At 35.5% G+C, this 24,381-nt stretch overlaps 1 protein-coding gene across 1 annotated transcript in view; it reads right to left on the bottom strand.

Annotated features, from left to right (window-relative positions):
* CDH8 (cadherin 8) overlaps positions 1-24,381 on the bottom strand; it is a 422,481-nt gene that overhangs the window by 45,244 nt on the left and 352,856 nt on the right. The window lies entirely within an intron of this gene.

The following is a 24,381-nucleotide window of genomic DNA, read 5'->3' as shown; positions in this document are numbered from 1 at the left end:
TAGACAATGGCAGACTGAAGAAAATGGCCATAATATCTATATTGCTCTATCAGAAATTGAACTCTTTTCTCCCACCCCCCATGAATCTGGACTGGCCCTGTGCATTGTTTTGACTAAAAGAATGTGGTGAAAGTGATACTATGCAAGTTTCAGACCTAGGAATAAGAAAAATTCAAGATTCTACTTTCAGTCTGGGAACCCATTTACTACCTGAGTTCAGGGTAGCCTTCTAGAGGAGAAACCATGTAGAATGAGTTCCCAGCTGTCACAGCCAAGGTTCCCGACCAGTGACTGAGCCAAGATGAGAAAAGCTGAGCCTAGCCGAGATCAGAAAACCGTCAAGCCAAGCACAGCCCATTTAGCTGATGCACAGAATCATGACTAACTTACAGGTTTTTGTAAACCATTACAGAGTCCCTTTATTGGGAGGCAATCTTCTTGGCAACACTCTGGAGCATTCTGCCTTAATCAGAATCCTAGATTCACTGCTTAATGTTTAATTGACCTTGACTAAGATACTTACTCTCCCCTGCCTATGACTTTTCACCTACAAAATGGAGAGACTCAGTATTCACCCATTAAGGAATTTGGGACTGAGTGAGATTCAGCATCTTAAGCACTCAGATGTTGTAGTTCTTGTGTCTTGTTTTCCTTGTCATTTTTCTTAGATGAGATATATGTAAGTTAATTTTTACTCAGGGCCAAATTCAGGCCCCAAGATACCAAGGGCAACCTGGAGATTCTCTGCCACAAGAAAAGAAAGAGGTAAGTGAGGTATGATACAAAAAAGTAAAATTAAACTACTTGTGTTCTATAAATGTGTATGGGATATTCAGGTTGTGTGTTCTAGCTGAAACATTACAGTAGCTACTATGTATGGAACTCACTACAAGCCAGACACTTTAACATGTTATCTCAAATTCTTACAATTGTAAGTAGTCAAGAATGATAGCTATTATTATGCATCGGATTCCATGCTAAATGCTAAATCGTTATCCCATTTAATTCTTAAAATCACTTTTATAACAAGCATTATTAACCCAACTTCAAAAATAATGCAATAGAAGCACCCAGATTTTAAACAATGTAACCAAGTACACAAAGCTACCAAGTGGCAGAGCAAGGCTTCCTATTTGGATCGATGACAATCTAAAACATGTATTGGTTCCTATGTACCATCCTGCATCTAGATATTGGGAGTTTTGTGTCAGGTATACACCAACACCGAAAACTGATTATTGTTTGCTTCGTTATTAACAACATCTTTCTGGCAGCAGAGGAGGAGGCTGAAAAAATTGTCCACATTCCATAGCAGAGTCTACTGTTAGCAATGCTGTCTCCCCAGGAAAATCCCCTGGCATGATTCATAGCATCAAATGAATTTTCTCTTGGAAGGAATCTTTCACATCATTCAACCAAGAATTTTCAAACTGTGTCTTGTGGACTGCCATATTTGGGTTAATGGTGAGCTGGGTAATGGACTGCATCTCTGGTCTTGTACCTCATCTATATGTCAATCACAGATGTTTTACTTCTCTGTATTGTATATATTTAAGTCACATTTAAGTTTTGACTTAATAAAAGAATTCCACTATTGATGAAAAATATCTCTACTTTGTGAAAATTCCAGTAATGCAGATAGAACACTGTGGCTGGAAAGGAGAAACCATTTCCCAAAGAGCCTCAGAAATAGAATTGTGGTAGACACCAGCACGCCTACTTTCTTCTCACTACAGGCTCTGCTCTTAGTCTGCTCATGAGTGAAATTTCCGATCAATCTCAATGTGCAAAGAGATTCTGTAAAACATCCCTTAAGCCCAAAAGCTTAAGTTGAATATTTGAATAACACATTGCCATGACCTGTCGTAAATATGGAGTATACTGAAGAAAGAAATTCTGGATTCACCAGAATTTTACCCCACTTCTGGACAAGGTCATGACCAAGATATTGACAGAATGGCTGTCCTGTGCATCCATAGGATATTTAGCAGCATCCCTAGCCTTTACCTATTAAATGTCAGTAACACTACCCCCCCACATACCACACACACACATTGTGATAACCAAAAACATCTCCAGACATGGCCAAATATCTCCTAGGGGGGAAAACAACCCCACTTGAAAGCCACTGATCTGATCTAGGCACTAAAATAATTTATTTCATCATCACTTTTAATGACTTCTTAGATAAATCTAAAAGAAAACTAAATTTACAATCTAAAACAAAATTGTACAAGTGTTAGCAAAAATTTCAACTAAAATTTTATAAACAACTTAAATAAAACTTATGAAGCTTTTAGTTTGTGTGCATGTGTGTGTTTTTCCGATTTATGATAAACCAAGCTGTGTAGGCACTGAAGTATCTTCGGATGTTTTAAAATGATCTGCTTTTCATGAACATCAAATTTTTGATCCATCTGCAGAAAAAAAAAGATTGATAGCTGCTATCAAATTTGATAGCATATCCTGGATATAAAAAAAGTTTTCTTGCTGTAAAATTTTAGCTGCCTGTCACTTACATTATATTATGTCACATCTCACAATGACATATTGCAGTGTAATGCAATGTAAGTCACATAATAGACAATGGCAATTCATAACTTTCTGAACAGGGAGAGTTGTTCTTTACTAAGATGCTTCCCAAGGGAAATGAAGGAATCCCTCTGCTGAGGTCATTGGCAGCACTGTTGCCACTGGCTTATTTGTGCTTCTTAACCTTCTTCTTCCCATTCTGCTCATATTCTTTCTCTTCTTAACCTGTCTACATTTTAATCTTTTAAAGAACTTCCTCCACTTATTATTGTGATGGGACTGTCAATCAAGTGGCTGATGTCCAGTGGGAGGTGGGAACATATCCACGTTGACCTATCAGGGGACTCAAGGCATTTATAAGAATTAGAAAATAGATTTACCATTGGGAAACCACAGCCTCCTAGGCTCAGGAGCTTGACAATAAGATAATGCTTTTCTGAAAATGAGGCAAGGGAAACCTCACTGGGATCACAGCTTCTCAAGAGTGGTGTGGATATTTTCCAGTCCCACTCTTTCAAAGAGCTGGGGGCATTTTACAGGGAATACCTGATACAACTATACACAGCAGACCTGAGAATATTTCATCCCCACAAATACAGAGAATGGCTCTGTTGGATCACATGTTCACTTCCTGGCCAAATATGGACCTTTCCCCAGGAAATGACATGGGACCTGGGATAGAAAATATTCATCATTCCCAAAAAAGCAAAGCTTTGAGGTCTGGGTAGGACTTGTGCTATGGGGGAGTTTCTTTCTAAATCTGCAGCAAGAATGTGTTAGGACATTAGGACAGCAAGCCAGTACAGAGAAGGAAAGTAGAGGAACAGTGATCCGACAAGAAAGCGTGCTGCAATATCCATGCAGCACCTTCATCTGGTCATTAGAGAAGTCGGAAACTCTGGCCTTTTTTGTTATGAAGGCCTATTTGCCTTTATATTTCGGAGATTTTTGAGTGAGTTATTTTGTCACTAGACAAATTGTTTAATAAATACATGTACTCTCTCAGTCTAAATTTATCTAAAGGTAAGCCCCTCATGATCTCTTTTTAGTTAAGTTATAGTAAATGCATTCATTCATCCAACTATCTCTTACATTACTTAATCACACTGACAATTTATTGATCTCACCCTTTGAACCCATGTGTTATACTATGAGTTTTGCATAAATTGTTCTCTTACTCCTTGTGATGCTGCAAGTTATGCCTGGATGTATCCATTTTAAGAGGAGAAGACTAAAGCTAAGAGATGCAATAGCTTATCAAACAGCAGCTAGCAAGTGATAGAGCTCACCGATAGAGCCCAGTCTGAGGGAAATGGCCTCCTTGCACTGTATAATCATCTCTGTTGTTGTTTACTTTCATTATTGTTGACTCTGAGAATCTTTTATGTATTAGAACCCTAAGGGAGACAAGAATTTTATGGAATCTAGGATAATAGACTCACACCTATGACAGTCCATGTCTTTCCCAGTTTCTCCTATTTTTCTCTGCATCATAACTTTTTTTCTCCCAACCCCCTAAGAGAACCAACTAATGTGCTGTGTATCAAAAGTTGTAGAGTTACTGTAATATAAATTATCTTTCTACTGTAAGTTCATCATCTAATAGACTTAAAAGAGTGGGACTGGGGGAGACACAGGAATTGACCAGTAGATTATAGACTCTATCTTCTTAAGCACCACCACAAAGTTTTGGTCTTGGTTTCCTGAGTTACATTGGCTCTCCATCTAGAATTCATGATTTCTATGACATGCATTCTTGTTGAGTGCCCTGACATCTTACTTTACTTGTTTCATCTTTGCCCTTCTAAGGAGTAATATATGGTCCATGTAGCCAAGTACCTTGTTTGGCTATGCGATTGTGCTCTTTAAAGGAGAGTCACAGATGGGAACATCTATGCCACAAGTGGTGAGAATTTTTTTATTTTTACTTTCTGGAAATTCCTTACTATTTTCCCCTCCCTCTACCTCTCTGGAATCAGTATATTTAGAATTAGGCTACTCTTCTGGGCAAGATTACATGGCTAGTTTAATCCTGTAAACTCCATTGTTAGACTCCAGCTTCCTTGTTTCCTGGTTGGAAATTTTTCCTACATTGCTTTTGGATCCAACAGAATTATGATGAAATATCTCTGGCTACTTTCCTCCAGTTCTCTCCCACTTGTGCATTGTCATCATCTTTCTGAAAAGAGTGAGCCCTGGTAAAAGAAGTTCCCTGAGGTTATAACTCCATGTTCTATACATGAAATCAAGATCAAACACATACCAAAATCATTTATTTCCAGAAAATTCTTATATAACCAATATTTGGATTCAAATTTTGCAATTCCAAAATTGGAAATTGTGCTTGTGAAAGAAATGAATAAGAAATTAATTGTTAATTATACCTCAGTTATTTTGAAAAAAAATTATATTCATGGGCTAAGCAAGTGTGTAATATAATAAAAACAATGACTGCTCTGAGAAATGTGCTTCTTTATGGCTTTTACAGTTTGTCAACACTCTAACTTCAGTGGAGTGTTGATGTGGATTTCATATAGTCCCAGCATTATTCTTGTCCTTTACCTCCAGTTCTGTTCATAAGCCAGTGTGCTCTTCTTCAGGTTTATGAATGGGTGTACTGCATTTCATTGACTTCATAATTTTTTCTATATTCATATTTTAATATTCTTGAAATCAGGTGTGTCTTACAGTAAATGGCAGTTTTTTAGGGGAACATGGTTTATTTTTCTTCCTTAGTTAGACATAAATTAATGGTGCATATCATTTATAATATATTTAATGAAATTAAAATTTTCAGGTGTGAGATTAGAGTTTGGGATTTGGTGCAAAACAGGAAAAGATAATGTGTAGGCTTGATCTGGTTCCAGGCCACTGGAATCGACCAGTCCTAGTCACAATGGTTCACTAGACTATGCTGATGTATCGGTCTGATGCGCCAAGTGAAGTCCATACCATGTTGTATATGAACATAATATCCTAGAGATATCCAGGGAAGGATACTATTCTAGACAGGACTCTAGTATTACTGTGTCCATAATTTTGATTAATTTAAATTTCAGCCCAGTGGTTAGGGCGTCCGTCTACCACATGGGAGGTCCGCGGTTCAAGCCCCGGGCCTCCTTGACCCGTGTGGAGCTGGCCATGCGCAGTGCTGATGCGCGCAAGGAGTGCCGTGCTACACAGGGGTGTCCCCCGCGTAGGGGAGCCCCACGCGCAAGGAGTGCGCCCGTGAGGAGAGCTGCCCAGCGTGAAAGGAAAGAGCAGCCTGCCGAGGAATGGCGCCGCCCACACTTCCCGTGCCGCTGACGACAACAGAAGCAGACAAAGAAACAAGACGCAGCAAATAGACACAGAGAACAGACAACCAGGGGAGGGGGGGAAATTAAATAAATAAATAAATCTTTAAAAAAAAAATTTAAATTTCATATCATATTATCAAAAAGTATATAAACACTGTTTATGTGGAATCAAAATATTACAAAAGTTCTATTTCCAGAAAAACATAAATCTTTTCTCTTTCCTTCCATTTAATGCATTTTACACATTTGTTTTAATTTTAAATGGTGAAATGATTTGTCTGCATTATTTTTTGTCCCAATGCATTGTATATATTTGTGTGATTATACATGACCATGAAAACAGGATAGGGCAGACTGAAAACTTTAAACAGTGATTTGTTTCCTTTGTAATTTTCCATCACTACTCACTGGTTAATTTATGTCCAATTGATTTCTTTGCTTTGTGATTATTTAAACACATAATATTGGTAACTTAATTTTTATGATTGATGTGTATTTTGTTTCTTCACCAAAAGGACACTACAAACTTGTAAACGTTCTCGCAAGAAGATTTCCTCCACTTCTGATGCATGATCTTTGGTGCAGCATTGTTGTTGCAATTTTTTTTTGTTAGAATTTTTCATCCAGACATTTCAACTTTTTAATTAGTTGACAGTCCTTCCAGATTTTAGCAATATGTTCACTGTCATTCTTAACTTTTGTGGCTTTTATTTTTCAATATCTTTATTAAATTTAGTGTGGAGAGTTGTACAAGGCTAGATCCAGACTAATTAGCCCCAAACCAACATAGGAACAATTATTGTCTTTCTCAGCCTGAAAAACTAAGCAATGCTTTATTTGTTTCTTAATAACTCAGTATTATTGTAATAAATTATGAGGATCATAATAAGGATCAGACATACTCAGTTAAAAATAATGCTTGACATATAGTAGATGCTCAATATGCAATAGATTTAATAATTGTTTTGTGCTCTGGGACTGCAACAGATCATTCTGTTGCCTTTTTGTCTTATTTTTTTTATGTTTCCAGGTATTACATCAACTAATATTTTGATGGTCTTCTCTAATGTTTTGCTGAGGTTTCTAAACTACTAAAAAAGGAGCAAGCATGGCAAAACTATAAAATTTTAAAAATTAACAGATTTTTCTGAGTTAATGGTCTAGGAGAAAAGTGCAAGTTTTTGAAGGGAAGTATATGCCACTGATGAAAATGAAGCTTTAACTGCCCAGTAAACACATTTTATTCTGACAAAGTCATTCGACATATCTGAGCTTCAATTTCCTTATTTAAAAATGGCAATAATAATATTGATCCAGAATATTAGATAGACAGATAGATAGATAGAATATAAATTGTCTGAAATAATATGTGCTCATTAAATTTTAGCTATTGGTTTTTCATGGAATTTGGTATATATGCTTTAAATAAATCTATTTGTAGTAGTAGAGAATATATTTTTCTTAAAATAACCTCAGAATTCCAAAAGAAAAAAAACCCTAGACTGGGTTTAAGCATAATTCTAATATTTATAATCACATTTATGTTTCTCAATAAAAGTTATATTATGATAAATTATATCTGTGTGGTATGGAACATTAGATAGATAATTCCTTGGGTACAAAAAGTGCTGGCCCTTTTGGAAAATGTACTTATTGTAGGAAGACAAAAAACTTATATAACAGAATTAATAAAGGGAATATTTTTTTCCTGTTGTTCCCCTACTCTATTAAAACATGAACTTTATATAATTGCCTGCATGCATTTCGGGAAAAATTATAACAAACTTTAGATAATAGTCTCTTAACCAATCTAAAATATTCTTTGTTGAACTTTAGCCTACTAACAGCTATAATCAAGACAAATGTCATGTCCATTTACAATACATGTTTCAGAACACGGCCAAATTTTTATTTTTATTTTTTAAGACTTATAACCATATACTGAGTGAATGTAACTTGTCTACATTAATTTGATTTATTTTACTATCCCATTATTAAACTCTGTGTTTCTTGTGTATGTGTGTGAATCTCCCTCACACACATACATATTTGTATGGATATATTTGTTTTCCTGTTTAAAAGTATCAGGAATATACTGAGTGAATGTAACTTGTCTACATTAATTTGATTTATTTTACTATCCCATTATTAAACTCTGTGTTTCTTGTGTATGTGTGTGAATCTCCCTCACACACATACATATTTGTATGGATATATTTGTTTTCCTGTTTAAAAGTATCAGGAATATACTGAGTGAATGTAACTTGTCTACATTAATTTGATTTATTTTACTATCCCATTATTAAACTCTGTGTTTCTTGTGTATGTGTGTGAATCTCCCTCACACACATACATATTTGTATGGATATATTTGTTTTCCTGTTTAAAAGTATCAGGAATGGATGCAAATATACTAAAAATACTAAGAACCACCTCATTTATTTTGTTCTGGGAATGAATCAGAGTCTTGTGATCAGTTTTTTGTCTTTTTCAACATTTGTGGCCATTCCTGTTTCTCCTTTAATTAAACTAATTGCTTAGATAGGTCATTCTCTCTTAACTCTTATGGGTACCTCTACCTATAATCATGTTCTTATTTCTGCAAAAGTTTATTTAAGTTGCACTTTTTCCAGAAAGTTCTTGATAAATCAAAACTAAATCCAAATAATTAAATACTTCTGTAAAACTCTTAACTTTCCTTGTCTTCATCCAATGTAGGGAGTGTACAATTGGTAGCATTGTATATCATCCTTGAAAGATAAGCAATGCTACTGATTTCTGAAGTATTGGAACCATTTTCTATATATTTACTGAATTATTTTGATTTACAGTTATAATTTAATTCATTAATTGTCCAGAATTCTGTTCAAACATACTGAGAAAGAGCAGATTATGACATTGTAGAAGTATACATTTTAATATGGACTACATTTTGTACAGTGGTTTCTAGCATAAAGATCATTCCATATTCATTATTTCTTTTGAAGGTGGAAAATAAGACTGAACACAATGAGTACCAAATATGTTCCAAGCTCTGTCCTTGACATTTATCTTACATTCCTTCAGTTGACCATCACCATGATTTTTTTAAACATATTCAAACACTTCTACCCTGTTTTAGAAAGCTAATTTATGGAGTCAGGGCAAGTCTGATTTCAAACTTTGTGATATCTCTCCTAACACCACATGTTTGCACACTCATAATGTTGGAATAGATGAGCCCTTAGCTCCCCAGCACTGACCCATTCATTTTGTACGAGAGGAAAGTCAAGCCCAGGGAGGAGAAGTGATTCCCAGTGTGACCTTAACAGAACTAGCAATGACTGCCTGGAAATGAAGGAATGAAATTCAGAGAAGGATGACTGTACTCAGCATATGGAGTATGATAGTACTTTTTTTTTCTTTTCTTTTTTTAAAGGCAATCCTAAAATAAACAGCCTTAAGCAATACAGGGAGGAACTTCTAGTAGGCAATCTACCAAGATGAAAGCACAGGTAATGAGTAACCCAGAAAGGTCTACAGACAACAATAACTATCTTACCCTACCAAGTGCATCACCTCATTCATTCTGGTGTCAGATAGACACAGACAGAATAGAGAACAGTCTGAATAGGTAACAGATTGAAGAAGAACCCAGTGCTATAACCAGAAATCAGCACAATGTCATCCTCTAGGCTCTGAGGTTTCAGTAAGCATTATACACTGAAAATCAGCAAAATCCTTGGTTACTTGGACCAAGAAAGTTCAATATGTAGGCACTGGAAAAACTGTGAACTATATGTAATGCCATTTGGGTCAAAATTATAATGTATTTTAATAAATCTGCAAAAATGAATGATCAGCCTCAGCTCACCGGTTGAGCTTCAACACAAATTACAGTGAAGCCTATGGATCATTGTACACTTGTAAAGGACTCACCAATATGCTTTCACTCTGCAACCACAAGCATTTGAGTAGTATGACTAAACATAGCTAGTCTGAGTAAGGGGTAATGAGGATACTTATCTGAAATTCAGAGGGAGAATTAGCTGTCCATGACTGCAGATATCCATCACCACTCTAAAGGCAGGAGTGATAGAATTCATGTACACTTAACTCTTCCTTATGTAGAATCAGCTTCACCAATTGGATAAGATCTAACAGAAAACTTTATGAGGGTATAGGCTAGAATATATGGTCTTCCCCCCAAATCACAGTACTTTGTAAGCTAACCTGTGTATTTCCCTACAGTATGACAAATAACCCTGTTAAATCATAGTCTTCCTCTCTGACAATTTAAGTTGGTATAATATTGAGTCTGGAGGAGAAGAAAAATAAACAGACAATGCTTCATTCTTAATTCCCAGACTTGTTCCTCGCACATAGTAGATACTAAATAATTAGGTGTTGGAAAAATAAGCGAGCAAGCGAAAAAATATATGACCTGTTATTAATAATCTCACAAGATGATGGGGGAGACATTCATTGAGTTTGTGTCTGCCTTAGAACTTATCACACTGTCTGCAAACAAAAGCAAAAGGGAGAATATTAACTTTACAAGGAACTGTTCCTGCTCTGATCATGGATGAGGGGAACTTTCACCCAAATTACTGATGAATGACTGGATATTAGCTAAAGGTAAGGGAGTAGAGGCTGTATATATGAGACAAAAGGAAGGAAAATTGGATTTTAAAACAGCACTGATTTGGCATGTTCAAGCCAAAGGATCTATGGAGATATATAAGGTGAGGAGGAGATGAAAAGGAGAACACTAGAAAAGAAAGTTGTGAAGATATAGCATCCAGCCTCTTGTCTCATTGTTTTGTTTTTGTTTGTTAGTTTTTAATGAATTTAGAGCTCTATATTTAGTACCCAAGTCCCTTGCAATCTGGCTATGTGTTAAGGTGCTTCTAACTCAAAAATTCTATCTTTTTGTCAAATCTTAAATATTCCTTTTGCCAAAATGTAGAAAGCTGTATGCAATTGGATCTATGGGACTAGAAAAGCTAGACCTATGGAAATCTAAAATTTTTAGGTACTCTTTACTTTTATTCCTTGGTTATGTTACAGTAATGAGCATCATCATTAAAGAACAACTTAAGTTCCTCGAACACTCCTCTTTTCTGTTTCTCCATTTCTTCTGCTTTACTAATGAGCAATGTTTGCAGATTGTTCAACTACTCACCTGAGGGACCATTGAATAACAAATTATTAATTATCCCCCAAAAGCCTCATTTCACATTCCTTATTAGTATTTTTTATTTATTGCATTGGATCGATGAGAGACATTCAGGATACTCTTAAAATTGTCAAAGAAGGAGAGGTAGAAGGGAAGGAAACAAATATTTATTAAGCACTTCCAATTTACCAGACCCTGAAATTAGCATAGAACAGTTTTCATTATTTTTGGTTTAAATTGCTATTTTATTATTCAGAAAACATAGGGATAAATAGTATTTCTATTTAACAGGCAAATTTCAAGATTTTCAGTTTTTTGTGTGTATAAGTTCTCACAGATCATTATCAGAAAAGCCAGGATTCAAACCTAAATATTCCTAACCATGAAGCCTCTGCCCTTTTAACTTCCACAGGACCACCTTTTCATCCTTCATTATAATTTTTTTTAGATAATTTTTTAAATTTGAGAAGTTGTGAATTTATGAAATAATCACACATACCATACAGGATTCCCATATAGGATGATTTAAAGGAAAAATATACCAAATATAAGCTATGGACTTATATAATATATGTTTTCTATATTATAAAATATAATATATGGACAAATATTACTACTATGGATAGTAGTAATATCATAAGGATGTTCCTTCATTCTAATTTATTACAAGTCAACTTTTTAAAGATTTATCTATGTGGCATGCGCCCTTTATTGCTTCCAACTTTTTCCTCTGTCTTCTTGAGCCATTTCTTCAATAAGCGGAGGGAATGGAATACACATGACATGTGTTCTTCAGGGCACACACCCAGACAGAATGTCATCTATGCCTATTGTTGTGTCTATAAAGTGTTCAAATTAATTAAAAATGCAAACTTCGGTGCTGAAAAGAGACTAAATGATTATCAGCAGGAGAATTTGCATAGACTGACAGCTCTTTTTGTTTTTACATTTCATTTTTTAGTGTTTGGTTGTGCTTAGCAAAGGATAGTCATGTTTGTTTGATACCACAAAATTCCAAAGCCTGTTTTTTATGCTTATGAATAGATGATAAATCAGTAAATAATATTATGTTTAATGACACAAACAATAAACTGGTCCAAATAAGATTGGCTGAATGAAAAGCATTTCCCTGAGCAATTCTTTACATTCCTCCTGATGTTCGAGATATTCATTTACTTTTTAAAATCAGGATTTGAAGTCAAAGTCCCAGAGAGCAAAGCTCTCAAAGGAAAGGTTCTAGACCCTAAAGTACCTTTAAGATATCTAATTATGCATTTATCAGTTATCACTTTTTTCCCTTCTTCCAAATATCTTCATAATTAGAATGTTCTGTAAGACCCAGAATTGACTTCTAGCAAATTGACAAAGTAGCTCTGATGCAATTTACAACTTTAAATAGCATTATGAACAGTCACAAGTAGAAATCTATGGTGTGTATCTAAATTATATCTCAGCAGTTAGTAATCTCAGGACTCAATTGTCTCCCATAGTATACACACACACACACACACGTTACTAAGGGCAGCGCTATGTCTGATCAGAGCAATAATTTTGGGATCTGAAATATTTACAAAGGAAATTCTTCAATTCTGAGGGTACTCTAACCTTACGATTAAAAAGAAAGATATAGAGACTGTGCAAAGGAACAGTCTTGTAAAAATACTCAAACAAAGAAAACCTCCTTATCTTCTTAAACAAACCCTATATTCATACACAACTGAGAAAAGGAAGTAAAGATCTGTTATCTTTAATTTTTTTAGCTTTCCCATTGTCCTTAATTACAGTTAAGGTAACAAAAATGAAACATAAATGGCTTTCTATTAATGGAATGCTGCAAGAAGCATAAACAATAAATTATAAATTACTAAAGCAGAAGCCTTTTTTGGATCATGTATGCATAATCCATCCTACATATTCAGAATCCTAGTTGGACATCCTGTTTCACGCAAATTAAGCACCAAATTTTTGATTCAAAGTTGAGGAAAATATTGTGTTCACATGGGTATGAACTGGAAACTTTTGTGTAAAAGACCTTCAGTCAATGTTTGGTGCTGTGTGTGGTGCTAAGGGACAGGTCACTATGTGAGCAGGGAAGTCATCATTATTGAAGACGTACAAATATAGGTATTCATTTTCACATTTATAAAGCAACACCATTTCCACTTGTTGCTTCGGTGTGGTTGCCTGAGCTGCCCAATAATAATGGATTGGCTGTTGCTGAGGGATAGAGACTTTTTTAAAGGTCACCTTAGGAAAGAGATGCTATTTAGGAATCCCTCTGCTAGCTTCAAAGCAGTGTGGTGTAATGGAAGATCTTAATGAGACCCAAGGTGGGTCTAAAGAGGACATGAGGAGGTGCAGTTAACGTTGGGATTTAAGATATATTTAGGGGATTTGAATCTCTGGACTGACAATGTGATAGCCAGGTCCTGAACCTCAACAGACTCCAGCACCTACAATCTGATTTATTGGACTTACCACACTCAGCTAAGATGGAGTTGAAGAAGGACAATCACCACTCCATGGAGCCTAGAGTGATTACAACTGAAAATGGGAGGATTGCATCCAGCATCCATGTGGAATTTGAGCCTCCTCTTGACATAGAGGTGCAATGGACACAACCAATCCAATGTCCACATAGAAGAGGTGGTATTGGATTGAGAAAAGTGGACATGGTGGACGATGGGTATGGGGAAAGGCAGGAAGAGATGAGAGGTGGAGGTGTCTTTGGGACATGGAGCTGCCCTGGAGGTGCTTCAGAGGCAATCACCAGACATTGTAAATCCTCACAGCCCCCACTGGATGGAATGGAGGAGAGTATGGGCCATGATGTGGACCATTGACTATGAGGTGCAGAGGTGCCCAAAGATGTACTTACCAAATCCAATGGATGTGTCATGATGATGGGAACGAGTGTTGTTGGGGGGGGAGAGGGGGGGTGGGGGAGCGGGGTTGAATGGGACCTCACATATATATTTTTGATGTAATATTATTACAAAGTCAATAAAAATAAAAAAAATAAAAAAAAAAAATAAAGAGGACATGTGGCTTACCAAAGAGATCCTCTATGTTTTGTGGATCTTCAGGAAGGATTTTCTGGTCCAGTTTAACCTGGATAGGTTGCATCTGCCTTAAGGCAGAGGAGAAAGTGATTCTGTCTAATTACAGGATAGGAAAGTGTGAGGATTCAGTTGGAAAGAAAAGGGAGAACAGAGGTCAAGCTCTGGCTGGCCTGGGATCAGAGAAATCCACTTCCATGTTCAGGCAGTAAATTTTGTTTTTGTGATGAGAAGAGTCTCAGATAAGCTCACTGGAGTCAAAAGTGCAAAAGAAAACAGTCTACTGTTTAATTTTCTAACCTATGTAAAATGGTTCTCACAGATGATATATGTTTAGGGTTGAGCGTGATTTAAAACAACTTTATATGATAGAATTGAGAGGGATCCTAGCAAGTTGAAAGTTGGGGTTTGCCATTCTTTGGAGAAAACCGAGTTTCATTTTGGCAAATGAGAAATAGAAAGAAAACAAAAGCCTTCATATTCAAAACAAGATTCTCCAGGAATCCTGAAGCTCTTTCAGTGTATGATAAACTTTTTATTCCTCCTCTTCCATCACCTTCTCTTTCTCTTCTTTCTCTACTCCTTCCACTCCTTCCTTTTTCTTTTTCTTTCTTTTTGCTTTGTCATGTTATTATACCCTTTAGACTGCAACACTTAACTGAGCAGTTTTCTCACAATACATTCCAGTAAGGGACAGGGTTTTCCCAAGTGCCAATGAGACCACTTGCACAACATTAAAATTCTATAGATATAAAAGTGCAAAGAGTTCTGGTTGAGAACAATAAGCCTAAGGAGATGGAAAATCACATGGGATGATAGGGACTAAAGTCTTAATACAAAGAGGATCTTGTTCCTATTTGCCAACGTGTGTTTTCTATGTGACAGGCGTTGTGCTAAGAGTTGTCTAAGCCCTAGGGTGTACGTATCCATCATAGCATAATTATGAGGTACTAGGAACTGTTAACTGTTACAGATGAGGAAACTGAAACTTGCAAGTAGTCACAGTGTGCTTACAAGTGATGCTTCTAGAGGAAACATACTGCATGAAGGAGGCCACTCAATTGAGGTAGAAACTCCCAAAGAATTAATAATATTCTAACCACGTAAACATGTTATAGATCCTGAGATAACACATGACCAATTGATTCCATTACTCTGGACAGCATCTACATTATTAAAATTAATTTTTACAATGAAGCCTTTAGAATGAAGTTCTTATTTTGTCAAAAAGGAAACACCAAATACAAATAAGCAAACAGAAAAAAACAATTCAGTGTCATCAGGTATATTGGTTCTTCTGGACTTTTCTTGAGCACAAATAAGCTGTAAGAGGTAGCATACTGCTTTTCAGCAACTAATGCTAGTGTATATGCCTCTCTTTCCTGTAGGCTTTCCTTAGAAAACAGGTCTTTACTTTCTTAATTTCATTTCTCTATATGTATGATTCAACTATTTCCAGTATAAAACATGAAAAATCCCATTTAATCAAACTGCTTCCTGGTAATTCCAATCAAATCTTTGCCTATAATATGCAGGCTGGTGAAGAACAGGTTTCTTCAGAAGTCAAATTTCTTGCAAGAAAGATACTTCAGTATCCATAAAAGATCAATTTATCTTCCCTGTCTTGTTATATTCAATTGTTGGACATATTTCATTTTCATGTTTGGCATGGAAGACAATACTGAAATATGGTCAGCAAACTTCCCTTTATTTTACAAATTCATTCAACTGAAGTGTGAAGAAGTCAAAGTCTGGACCAATTAGAAAATTCAAAGTGCCATGATTGTTTGATGTGTACATGCAATATGAGTGACTCACCATATATTTTACCTTTGCTTCTACCACTATCAATATTGAAGGTTGCTTTCCTATTCTGGCAGAAAGATGATTCTCATGTATGCAAAAATCATTCAAGTATGTAAGAGATAAGACAGCTAGTTTCTATCTTGTTTTGTTTTTTCTTATGAATTAGTTGGCTGAAAATTGCATTAGGGCTCATCTATACAAGAGAGAAGAAAAATCACAATAACTTCAAACTTAAAGACACTATTACAAGTTATTTAGAACATATCAAATACTAAACCATCCCCTTAAAGAGCAAATTAAATAGGAGAGGCCCTCTCTATTAGTTATAAATTTTAATATATTTGCTAACTTCAAATGCTAACTGTGTTCTGATGGGATGGAATTTGTATATCATGATGCTCTTAGTGGAGAAGCAACAGCTATTGACCATTTTAATGTTCATAGCATTAGAAAGAATTCTAAATATGATTATGCCATTTGTTCTGCCTCTCATGGTTCAAACATAAAATACACAGTATTTTCAAAGTAAGTAATGTTTGCTGTTTGGATATTTTGGTTGCTTTTGTGTAATCTCATCATTAACAAAGAGTTGGTAATAGGGTCAAAGAACTACCTGTCTGTCTATCTATCTATCTATCTCATTTTAAAATTGACATCCCAGTACCTTAATTGTCTCTATATATTTAGAAATTATATAACATTATTTTTCCTATTTTCCCTGTATCTATCCAGATGTTAAAACAATAGTTATCTAAGAAACAAAATTCATGAACTCCTGATCTAGGATGAGGGAGATAGAATAAATGCATCACATATCTCACCCCAAAACTTTCAGTTTCATGATCTATTCTATGGAGGATATGTTGAGCAGTTGGGTCTTAAATAAAAAATGACAATGTATTGGAGGAGAAGTGTAGGTAGATGGTGGAGTAGGAAGCTTGAGGAATCAGTGCGTCCATTAGAACTATTCATCAGGCAGGAACTGTTTGAATCAAATATTTTGAAACTCTGAAGTCCAGTAGAATACTGTACAGCATACAGGGAAAAATGGGAGGAACAAACTGGTAATTATGGTAAATACCAGTATACTGATATTTGTGTGTAGTGCTTACCATCAATAGAGCCCCCACTCTACCGCCAGCAGCAGTGGGGTCCAGCCACTGGTATAACTTCCTGGTGCAAGAAAGGGACATAAAAATCCACTTCCCCAAGATGTGGATCATGGCTTTTGATTAGTTAATTTGGGTCACTTGGCCCCCAGCTCTGAGGATGACCATTGTTGCAACCTGCCCTGGACAAAGGTGGTAGAAGAAACTTAAGGACAGTAAAATTCCTCGGAGCTATGGAGAACAAATGAAGGGTGCATTTGCTGCATTTGATGCATTTGGTACAGATGGAGTAGCTCTGGGGGAGCTGTCAAGAAGCTCCTGATGAACTTCCTGGCTCCCTTATCACTTCTCCAGATCAGGTTGACATTCTTTCTTTTGGTTCCTGGCCTTCTTCTGGTTGGGAAAGACTGACATGGGAACCATCTCTCCAGAGTCCCCACCTCCCAGAATTTGCCCTCCAGGCAAAGCAGATAAAGACTAAGAAAGGGGTGTAAAAGACAATTGAGGCAGTCAGCCTGCTGCAAAACTTTACTAGCTTTAAGTACCACAGTGGAACACCTGGGAGAGGGAGAAGGTTTGTCTCCTGGGAAGAAGAGGGGGCATTCAAACTCTTACAAACAGGAGATCTAAGGCCACTAGCAAGCACAAGCCTAAGAAAAGGCATAGGGACAAAAATGCATAGAGGTCCTTGCAGTTTGCATTCACCTTGAAAGACCTTCCCAATTGGAGTGCTGACACAAGAAAATCATTGTCATATCACCAGCTGGTTAAAATGCAAGAAACAGACCTCTCAGGGAATAAATCCCAGAGTTAACTTTTTGAAAGATCAAAATGTACAATGCATAGCAAAAGATTACAAGACAAACAAAGATAAAGGAATTAATGGCCCATCCAAAGGAAGAAGGTAAAAATCCAGAAAACATCAATGTAGAAGACCAGACTGTGGACATACTGGACAAAGACTTTTTAAGAAATTATTTTTGATATGCTTTGGAAGATGAAAGAACATACAAATATAATGTGTGAGAAGAACAAAAAAATGTGGTAGGTGAAGGGGTATAGGAACTGTATATGTGTGTATTATCGAAGTCAACTTCCTATCCAATAAAATATGATTGCTATATATCATATGTTAAAATTTAATCCCATGGTAACCACAAGGGAAATATACAAAAATATTTCCAGATAGAAATGAGAATAGACTCAATATGGTATAATATGATAAAAATTAATTAATTAAAAAATAGGCATTAATGGAAAAATCGAGGGACAAAAAAGGTACCAAGACTTCAAAAGAGTAAATAACACAATGGCAGAAGAGAGTTAGGCTTATCAATGTGATTTTAATTGTAAATGATTAAACTCTCCAGTTAGAGGCAGAGATTGGCAGAATGGCTAAAAAGCTTGACTTAACTCTATCCTATCTACAAGAGACTTGCCTTCAATTCAAAGACAAAAGTAAATTGAAAGTAAAAGAAGGGTGAAACTATATCTTGCAAGTAATAACCAAATGATAGCTGGAGTAGCTATAATAATATCAGATAAAAGAAATTTAAAGTCAAAACAGTTATGAGGGTTGAAGATAATCATTATATAATGATTAAGGGGTCAATTCAATAAGAAGTTGCCACAATTACAAATATACATGTACCGAACATCAAAGCTCCAAAATAACAAAGCAAATACTGACATATTTGAAGGGAGAAATTGGAAGTTCTGCTTTAACATTAGGAGACTTTAATACATCGTTTTCAATAACAGACAGAACATTTCTTAATAAATTCAAAAAGGAAATTAAAAGACTTGAACAAAATTTAAAGCCAACTTGACCTAACAGACTATGTAGAACACTTCACCCAACAACAAGAGAATACTACATAATTCTCTAGTTCACATGGATCATTCTCCAAGATAGACCGTATCTTCGGTCACAAAACAAGTCTCAATATATTAAAAAATATTGAAATCATACTATGTATCTTCTCTAACCACAATGGAATGAAGCTAGAAATCAATAACAGAGACAAAAATGGAACAGACTCAAATATGTGGAATTTAAACAGCATACTCTTAATCAACCAATGAGTTAAAGAGGAAATCACATGGGAAATTAGAAAATATTTTGAGGTAAATGAAAATGAAAATACAATATACCTAAAATTATAGAATATGGTAAATGCAGTGCTGAGGGTAATTTATAGCACTAACTACTTAAATTTAAAAATAAGAAAGATTTCAAATCAGAGAGATAATCTCAAAACCGGAAGAATTGAAAAGAACAAACTAAACTCAAAGCAAACATAAGGAAGGAAATGAAGATTAGAGTGGAGAAAAATGAAATAGGAAATAAAAAACAAATAGAGAATCAATAAAACCAAGAGCTGATTTTTAAAAATCATCAGTAAGGGAAGCAGATATGACTCAAGCAATTGAGATCCCATTTACCATATGGAGGACCTGGGTTAATACCTAGGACTGCCTGGTAAAAAAGAAAAAAGGGGTCTCAGACCTGCACAATGAGGCTCAGGTCCCCACACAGCATGGAGAGGTACAGGTCCCCATGTGGCAAAACAATGCACCAAAAAGATGAAGATGCAACTAGATAGAAAAAAATCAATTAAATTGACAAAACTTAAGCTGGACCAATGAAGAGAAAAAGTGAAAGGACACAAATGACCAAAACCAGAAATGAAAAAGGGGGTGTTACTACAAATCCTAATGAAATAGAAAGGACTATAAGAGGATACTCTGAACACTGTACACGAATAAATTAGATAACCTAGATGAAATGGTAAAATTCCTATGACACACCAACTATGTACACTACTCAGGAAGAAATAGAAGATCACAACAAATGAGTAATTACCAAAGTGATTAGTAATCAAAAACCTCCCCACAAAGAAAATTCCAGGACCAAATGGCCTCACAGGGGAATTTTACCAAATATTCCAAGAAGAATTTACAACAATCCTTCTCAAATTCTTCCAAAAATTTGAAGAGGAGGGAAGATTGTAACTCACTCTTTGAGGCCAACATCATCCTCATACCCAGGCCAGATAGTCATTGCAAGAAAAGAAAGTTATAGAGCAATATCCCTTGTGAATAAGAATGCAAACATCCTCAACAAAATACTAGCAAAGCAAATCCAAAAGCTAAGCTAAAATCCATCTCCCCTTCTTGATCAAACACTTAGAAAATTATGAATAGAAGAAAACTACCTGAACTTGATAAAGGGAACTTACAAAAAGTCACAGTTCACATTATACTTAATGATCAAAGCCCGACAGCTTTCCCTCTAAGATTAGGAACAACACAGGCATGTCCAGGGTCACTACTATTATTCAACATTGTACTGGAAATTATAACGACAGAAATTAGGCAAAGAAAAGAAATAATAGGCATCCTAATTTTGAAAAGAAAAAGTAAAACTTCCCCTATTTGCATATGACATAATCCCCTACACAGAAAATTTTGGAAAAAATCCATTAAAAAAACTCCTAGGCAGCGGACTTGGTCCAGTGGTTAGCGCGTCTTTCTACCACACAGGGGGTCCCCAGTTCAAACCCCGGGCCTCCTTGACCCGTGTGGAGCTGGCCCATGCACAGTGCTGATGCGCGCAAGGAGTGTCCTGCCACTCAGGGGTGCCCCCTCGTAGGAGAGCCCCACGCGCAAGGAGTGCGCCCCATAAGGAGAGCTGCCCAGTGCAAAAGAAAGTGCAGCCTACCCAGGAATGGTGCCGCACACACGGAGAACTGGCATGAGGACACAACAAAAAGAAACACAGATTCCCGTGCCGCTGACAACAATAGAAGTGGACAAAGAAGACGCAGCAAATAGACACAGAGAACAGACAACCAGGGTGGGGTGGGGGAGAAGGGGAGAGAAATAAATAAATAAATAAATCTAAAAAAAACTCCTGGAACTTATAGCTGAATTCAACAAAATGGCTAGGTGCAAAATCAACACCCAAAAATCTGTAATGTTTCTATGTGCTAGTAATAGACAATCAGAAGAAGAAATTAGGAAAATAAATCCATTCACAACAACTAAAGAAATCAAATATCTATGAGTAAATCTCACTAAGGATGTAAAGGACTTTTATAACACAAAACATTATAAAACATTGCTTAAAGAAATCAAATAAGACCTAAATAAATGGAAGGACACTCCATATTCATGAATTGGGAGAATATATATTGTTAAGATATCAATTCTATACAAAGTGATTTACAGATTGAAAACAATCCCAATAAAAATTTCAACACATTTGTAAAAGTGGAAAGTCAGTTATAAAATTTATATAGAAGAGTAAGAAGCCCTAAATAATCAAAGCCAATTTTTAAAAACGTCTTAATATTAAAACTTATTATAAAGCCATGCTATTGATTACATGTCATGTATTCAAAACAGTGTAGTATTGGCACAAGGACAGACATATAGATCAATGGAAATAAATTGAGATTGAAAGCTCAAAAATTAACCCTCACATTTATGGCCAACTGATTTTTTTACAAGGGGGAAAAGACTGATGAATTTAACAGTTTCTTTAATAACTTGTGCTTGAAAAACTGCATCTCTATATGTAAAATGATGATGATGGACGCTACCTTCAACCATAATAAAAAACAGCTCAAAATGGATCAAAGACATGAATTTAAGAGCCATATCTATAAAATTCCTAGAAGTAAACTTAGGGGAGCATCTTCAGGACTTTGCATTATGCAATTACTTCCTTATACTTTACATTGAAATTACAAGCAACAAAAGAAAAAAAATAGATAAATAAGACCTCATCAAAATAAAAAAAATGTAGAATCTCAAAGGATTTTATCATGGAAATAAGAAGCCTACATAATGGGAGAAAATATTTGGATACCACATATCTGATAAAGCCTTAATATCTAGAATATATAAATAAATCATTCAACTCAATGACAAAAAGAGAAACACCTCAATTTAAAAATGGGCAAAAGATTTGAATAGACATTTCTTCATAGAAGATATACAAATGGCCAAAAAGCACATGAAAATCTGTTAAATATCATTAGTCTTTAAGGATAGGCAAAGGATAACACCATGAGATATCATTTCACACCACTAAAATGACTACTATTAAAAAAAAAGAAACAGAAAATTATAAGTGTTAGAGAGAATATGGAGAAATGGGAACACTCATTAATTCCTGGTGGTAATATAAAATGATGTAGGCATTGTGGAAGTCAGTTTGGTAGTTGCTCAGATCAGAAAGTTAAGTATAGAATTATCATATGTCCTGGCAATCCTACTTCTAGGTATATGCCAAAAAGAATTGGGAAGCGATTTTGGCTCAACTGATAGAGCATCCCCCTACCAGGTGGGTACAGGGTTCAATATCCAGGGCCTCCTGATCCATGTGGCGAGCTGGCCCACACACAGTGATGCTGCGCACAAGGAGTGGTTTGCCAAGCAGGGGTGTCCCCCACATCGGGGTGTCCCACCTGCCAGTAGTGCGCCCCACAAGGAGAGATGCCCCATGTGAAAAAAGCCCAGCCTGCCCAGGAGTGGTGCCGCACACACAGAGAGTTGATGCAGCAAGATGACACAACAAAAAGAGATGCAGTTTCTCAGTGCCGCCAAGGGTGCAAGCAGACACAAGAACACACAGTGAATGGACACAGAGAGCAGAGAACGGGGGAACGGGAGAGAAATAAATAAGAAATATAATAAAATCTTTAAAAAAAAGAATTGAAAGCAGGGACTCAAACAGCTATTTGCATAGTAATGTCCATAGAGGCATTATTCACAAATGTCAAATTATGGAAGCAATCCAAGTGTCTATCAATTGATGAGTAGATAAACAAAATGTGGTACATATACATAATGGAGGATTATTCAGCCATAGAAAAGGAATGAAGTTCTGATTCATATGCCAAAAAGTACGAACCTTTAGGCTGTCATGCAGAGTGGAATAAGCCATACACAAAAGTACAAATGTTGTATGATCTCACTGATAAGAAATAATTAGAATCAGCACATTCATAGAGTCAGATTCTAGGATACAGTTTACCAGGGGATGGAATAGGGATAGAAAATGGGTAGTTAACACTTAAAATGTTTCTATTTGGGATGATGGAAAAGTTTTGGTAATAGATGGTGGTGATGATAGTATAACATTGTGAATGTAATTAACAGCATTGAACTATATATTTGAATGTGGTTCAAACGAGAAATTTTAAGTTGCTTATATGTACTAGAATAAAAATTTTTTAAAATTTTGTAGAATTTCATAACACAAACTGTGAACCATAAGTAAAACCATGAGCTATAGTTAGAAGTACAGGTATAAAACTGTGCTTTCATCAGTTAAAACAAGTGTACCACTCCAATGCAAGGTGCTAATAATAGAATCATTTATGGGTATCCTGCATTATATACATGACTTTTCTGTAAACCCAAAACTTCTTTAAACATAATAAAAAATAGAGGGCACTCTGCAAATGGGTTGATAGCCATGAAAAAAAAATTCACAAATGGGAGAAAGGGATGAAGAAATGGAAAAATGATATTGTTAGTCTCTAAAAAGGAAATTATTTTTTAAATAGATTGATTTTTACTTTTACAAAAGAAATGTAGTATATTATGATAGAAAAATAATACTCAAGTGCAGGCAGGTATATTTTCTGAGCTAAATAAAATTCCATGGTATTTTAAAGCCATCTACCTTAAAAGAATCATTTGTAAGGCATGTAAAATTTCCCAAGAAGAATGCAGGTTCTAGAAACAGCAAAAAAAAGTACTAATTCTAAAACCTAATTACAGATAAACTGTTTTCAAGTAGAAAAATATAAAAATAAATATAGTGAACATATATCTTAGAGTCATCTAGACTATCCTGGTTTATGGCTGTTTTATAGGCATAAATATTAGGAGTAAGCCCTTGAATTTTCAAAAATGTCTCTGTTGAAACAAATTACAAGGTCATTCTGTGAAATAAATAAATATGTAATCTGAAATAAACAATTGAAAGAAATAGAATGTTCTTTCTATACGGAATCATTTTCAATATCTGGCATCTTTTCTTTTTTTTTTTCCCAGTTATTTCATATTCACACAAACACACAGTCTTGTGAGGTAAGTCAAAACTATAAAAACTGCAATTTCTATTTTCTAGTTTTGAAATAAAACAATTAATCCACATAACTTTACATATTCTATTACAGAACTTATTGAAATATGTGAGGAAATCAGTAGGGCAGGGAGGAGATTTTCCAAGTACAACCTCTTACTTTCTACTAATTCTAAAGTTTTAGAAAACACATGCAATTTAGTATGACATTCATTTACTGAATGACTAAATTCTCTGCTTTGAAAGTGATAAGGTACACTAAATGTAGGGCAGAACCCATATGTTCCCTGATACTCAATGATATATTTTCATT

The sequence above is a fragment of the Dasypus novemcinctus genome, chromosome 18, assembly GCF_030445035.2.
Source record: "Dasypus novemcinctus isolate mDasNov1 chromosome 18, mDasNov1.1.hap2, whole genome shotgun sequence".
Lineage (NCBI taxonomy): Eukaryota > Metazoa > Chordata > Mammalia > Cingulata > Dasypodidae > Dasypus > Dasypus novemcinctus.
Note: the sequence above shows the minus strand (reverse complement) of the source record. Positions and strands in the feature narration are given on the sequence as shown.